Below are 5,425 nucleotides of genomic sequence, written 5' to 3' on the forward strand. Positions count from 1 at the left end.
TCTACGCAGAGCAAAATCAGCTTGATGGCGTAATGAATGGTCGTTATCACACATATCAATTGAACCTGTTATAGCAGGCCGTTGTAGCCGAGCGCTTCTAGGCGCTTCAGTCTCGAACCGCGCGATCGCTACGGTCGCAGGTTCGAATCCTGCTTCGGGCTTGGCTGTTTGTGATGTCCTTAGGTTTAAGTAGTTCTAAGTTCTAGGGGACTGATGACCTCAGATGTTAAGTCCCATAGTGTTCAGAGCCATTTTTTTGAGCCTGCTATAGACACGAAAATATAAACTTTTGACTACATGTAGTATTAAACCCTTATAACTTTCGTGTAAATAAGCAAAGTGTAATTACAAATCTTCAAACCGCAACGCTGCTAACCAAAAGGAAAAATCTTAATTCAGTTGCCCACGTTCGGAGCAAAAGGAATTCGAAGGTAGAATGAGTCATCTCTTTAACACATCACACTTGAAACTTCTGAAGACGCAAAAAAAAGGTGTTACTATTCACTAAATGGAACCTGTAACTTCAGATAATAAAACGAGTAGCTATTAGTTACAAATACACAAAAATCTGAATTCAATTGCCCACTCCTCAAATTTAAATTTGGTGGTGGAGATGTCTCCTCTGCAGAGAAAAAGGAAATCAGTGGCAGAATGAATCGTCGTTTTAACGCCAATCACACATGTACCTGTTAAACAAACAAAAGACAAGAAGTGTTACTATTGGTGCTTTACCACACCTGTAATTTTCTTATGAATAAGCAGACTTTAATTTCAAATATTCAAACCACAAGGCTACTTACCAAAAGAAAACATCTTAATTAAGGTGACGACATCTCAAATTTAAACTTTGTGTGGGGGGATCTCTTCTATGCAGAGCAATAGGAATTCAAAGCAAAATAAATCGTCCCTTTAACACATCCCTATTGGACCTGCTAAAGAAAGAAAGGAGAAAAAGTATTACTATGTTCACTATAGGAGACCAGTTATTTTCATGTAAATAAGCAAGCTAAAAGCTAGGTATTAAAGCTAGAACCTATTACTTACAAAAAGACAAAAATCATATTACAGTTCCCCAAGACTTAAAGTTAATTTGATATAGGGGATGTCTTCTATGTAGAGCAAAAGGAGATCAATGACACAATCAACCGTTTTTTTTAACACAGTCCACTTGAACCTGCTAAAGAGACAAAGGAGAATAAGTGCTAGCATACTGATTACTTGAAACCCGTAATTTTTCATGTAAATAACACAAATGGAATTTCAGATATTAAAAGCAGAATCATTACTTACAAAAAATAAAAATTTGTATTCAATTGCCCTCTCTTCACATTTAAATTTGGTGAATGGAATGTCTTCTATGCAGATGAAAAGCATTACAACGACAGAATTAATCGTCCTTTTAACACATTCCACTTGAGCCTACAAGAAAAAAAGAGAAAAAGAGCTTTCACTGTATTATACGAGACCTGTAATTTTCATGTGAATAAGAAAACTGTAATTTCAAATGCCCAGACCATACGTTTACGTTACAGAAGGAACAAATCTGAATTCAGCTGCTCATGTCTCAAATTTTACGGGGGCGTCTACCAAGGAGAGCGAAAGCAAATCGAATTCAGAATGACTCGTCTCTTTAGCACAACCCACTTGAATCTGGTGAAGCGACAAAAGAGAAAACGTGTTACAGATTTCACTATTTGTAACCTGTAAACTGTTGTTTCAGATTTCGAACCTGAACCTACTACTTACAAGAAGACAAAAATCTGGATTCAAATGCCGACAGCTCAAAATTAAATTTGGTGTAGAAGATGTCTCCTATGCAGAGAAAAAGTTCGATGGCAGAATAAATAACACATTCCACACGAACCCGCTAAAGAAAGGAAAGAAAAAATGTGTTACTAAGTATATTATCTGACACCTATAATTTTCATGTGAATAAACTGTAATTTCTGAAACCAGAACCCATTATTTAAAAAAAGACAAAAACCAGAATTCAACCGGCCACTAATCAAAGTTAAATTTGATGTAGAGGATGACTTCTATGCATAGCAAATGAAGACCAATGACAAAACGAATCATCTTAACACACACATACAGAACTTGTTAAAGAAATGGAAAGCAAAATGTGTTACTACGTGAATTATTCGAAACCTGTAATTTTCATGTGAATAAGTTAATTACGATTTCAAGTACTGAAACTGGATAATTACTTGCCACAAAAAAACTAAATTCAGTTGCCCACATCTCAAGTTTAAATTTGGTGTGGATAACGTCTCTTACGCAGCGCAAAGGGAACTCGACGACAGAATAAGTCGTCTCTTCAATACATCTCATTTGCCCCTGCTGAAGAGACAAGAGGCAAAAATTTTACAATATTAACTAATTGAAACCTGTAATTTTTGCGTAAATAAGCAAACTGAAATAACTGATATTAATACCAGAACTTATTGCTTACGAAAAGACAAAAATCTGAATTCAAATTGTAACGACTCAAAATTAAATGTAGTGTAGGAGATGTCTTCTATGCATTGCACCAGTAATACGATGGCAGAAAGAGTCGTCTCTTTAACACATCCCACATGAAGCTGCTTAAGAAACAGGAGAAAAAGTGTTATTACTTGTATTACACGAAATTTGTATTTTTCATGTGAATTAGTAATCTGTCATTTCAAATAATTAAACCACAAGTTTACTTAACAAAAGCAAAAACTGGATTCAGTTACCCACCTCCCAAATTTATATTTGGTGTGGGGGATGTCTTCTGTGCAGAGGAAAAGGAGTTCAGTTAAACAATGTGTCCCACTTTAAGCTGCTATGGAGAAAAAAGAGAAAAAGTGTTACTATGTTCACAATATGAAACCTGTAATTTTCGAGTAAATCAGAGAAGTGTAATTTCACATATTAAAACCAGGAACTACTACCTACAAAAAGACAAAAATCTAAATTCAAATTCCGACGACTCAGAACTCAGTTTGGTGTAGGGGATGTCTTCTATGCAGAACATTCCACATGGTCCTGCTAAAGAACCAAAAGAGAAAATGTGTTACTGCGTGTATTAAACGAAACCTGTATATTTCATGTGATTCAGCTAAACGCAATTTCGAATATTGGAACGAATGCCTATTACCCACAAAAAATGATTTGAGTTCGATTCACCATACCACAAACTTAAATTTCGTTTATGGAATGTCCTCTATGCAAATCAAATGCAGTTCAGTGCCAGAATGAACCCTCGTTTTAAAACATCCGACATAAAACTGCTAAAGAAAAACAGAAAAAAAGTGTTACTATGTGTATTATACGAAACAGTAATTTCCGTGTGAATAAGCAATTTAAAATATTGAAACCATAAGGTTGTTCACCAAAAGGCAAAAATCTGAATTCAATGACACACATCTCAGACTTAAATTTCATGTGTGGGACGTTTTGTATGTAGAGCAAAAGGAATTCAAAGGCAGATTGGATTCTCTCTTTCACACATCCCCCTTGAATCTGCTAAAAAGACGAAAGAGAAAAGTTTTACTATGTTCGCTATACGAAACCTCTACACAAGCAAACTGTAAATTCGGGTATCAAAACCAGAAGCTCTTACCTACAAAATAACAAAATGATATCAAATTGCCCATGGCTCAAATTAAATTTACTGTAGGAGACGTCTTCTCTGTCTAGCAATGAAGTTCAGTGGCAGAATGAATCGTCGTTTTAATACAACCTACACGAATCTGCTAATTAAACACAAACAGAAAAGTGTATTACACGAAACCTTTAATTTTCATGTTTCTAATTAAACTGTAATTTCAAATATTCAAACCACAAAGATAATTGTCAAAAGGAAAAAAATCTGAATTCAGTTGCCCAAGTGTAAAATTTAAATTTGGAATGGGGGTCGTCTTCCATGCACAGCAAAGGGAACAGGAAGGTAGAATGAGTTATCTCTTTAACACTTTCCACTTGAACCTGTTAAAGAGACAGAGGAGAATAAGCGTTAGCATGTTGATTACTTGAAACCTGTAATTTTTTTATGTAAATAAGAGAAATGGAATTTCAGATATTAAAATCAGAACCTATCACTTATAAAAATACAAAAATTTGAAGTCAGTTTCACCCAACGCAAATTTAATTTTTATGTCGGGGATGTCCCTTTTATACAGAGTAAAAGTAGTTCGATGGCAAAATGAAACATCCCACATGAACCCGCGACACAAACAAGAGAGGAGAGGTCTTACTATGTTTATTACACGAAACTTGTTTTTTCGTGTGAATGAGCAAACTGTAATATCAAATATTCTGACCACAAGATTACTTAAAAAAGGAAAAATTCTGGTTTTAATTACCCTTATCCCAAATTTTAATCTTGTGTGCGGCAAGTCTTCTGCGCCGAGCAAAAGGATATCTCTTTAACACATAAAACTTGAACCTGCTAGAGATACAAAAGAGAAAAAGTGTTAACTATGATCACTACATGAAACTCGTAAATTGCTTGTAAAAAACCAAATTATTATTTCAGACATTAAAACGAGAAGCTGGTACTTGCAAAAAGACAGAAATCTGAATCCAAATGCCAGCGACTCAAACATAAACTTGGTGTAGAGCAAAAGGAATTCGTAGGCAGAATATGTCACTTCTTTAACGTATCCCGCTTCAACCTGCTAAAGAGAGAAAGAGAAAAGGTATTACTTTGTTCATCATTTGAAACCCATTATTTTTTGTAAATAAACAAACTGTAATTTCAGATATTGAAACCAGAAAATATTACTTACAAAAAGACATGAATCTGAATTCAATTGCCAACGACACAAATTTGAATTGGGTGCAGGGGATAACTTCTATGCAGACCAAAAGCAGGTCAATGGCAGAATGAAACGTCGTTTTAAAACGTGCCACATGAACCTGCTACTGAAACAAAAGGGAGAAACTATTACTATGTTCATCATGTGAAACCTGTAACTTTCATGCAAGTAAGCAGAACTCAATTTCAAATATTCAAACTACACAGTTACTTATCGAAACAAAACACAAAAATCTCAGATCAGGTGCCTACGTCTCAAATTTAAATTTGGTGTGACAGATGTCTTCTGTAAAGAGAAAAATGAACTTGAGGGCAAAATGAATCGTCTCTTTAACACATCTCTCTCGAACCTGTTAAATACTCAAAAGAGAAATATACTTACTATGTTAACTCTATAAAACCTGTAATTAAGCAATCTATAATTTGAGATATTAAAACCAGACAATCTACTTACAAAGAGAGAAAAACCTGAATTCAATTCCCCACTCCTTAAATTTAAATTAGTGGGCATGGACATCATCTATGCAAAAGCAAAGGAATTCAAAGACAGAGTGAGTCATCTCTTTAGCACATCCCACTCTAACCTGCTAAAGGGACAAAAGGGAATAAGTGTTACTATGTTCAAATTGAAGCCTATAA

At 34.8% G+C, this 5,425-nt stretch overlaps 2 long non-coding RNA genes across 2 annotated transcripts; both read right to left on the bottom strand.

Moving 5' to 3' along the window:
* Nucleotides 1–1,296: 1,296 nt before the first annotated feature.
* On the bottom strand, nt 1,297–1,829 carry LOC126484501 (uncharacterized). The gene is made up of 3 exons (XR_007587865.1): nt 1,747–1,829; nt 1,520–1,650; nt 1,297–1,419 (listed from the first exon to the last, which is right to left on the bottom strand). It is a non-coding gene; the product is annotated as an uncharacterized LOC126484501 (long non-coding RNA).
* Nucleotides 1,830–2,452: 623 nt separating this feature from the next.
* On the bottom strand, nt 2,453–3,006 carry LOC126484502 (uncharacterized). Its single transcript, XR_007587866.1, has 3 exons — nt 2,923–3,006; nt 2,725–2,809; nt 2,453–2,582 (listed from the first exon to the last, which is right to left on the bottom strand). It is a non-coding gene; the product is annotated as an uncharacterized LOC126484502 (long non-coding RNA).
* Between the last annotated feature and the right edge of the window lie 2,419 nt (nt 3,007–5,425).

The sequence above is a fragment of the Schistocerca serialis genome, chromosome 6 (assembly GCF_023864345.2).
Source record: "Schistocerca serialis cubense isolate TAMUIC-IGC-003099 chromosome 6, iqSchSeri2.2, whole genome shotgun sequence".
Taxonomy (NCBI): domain Eukaryota; kingdom Metazoa; phylum Arthropoda; class Insecta; order Orthoptera; family Acrididae; genus Schistocerca; species Schistocerca serialis.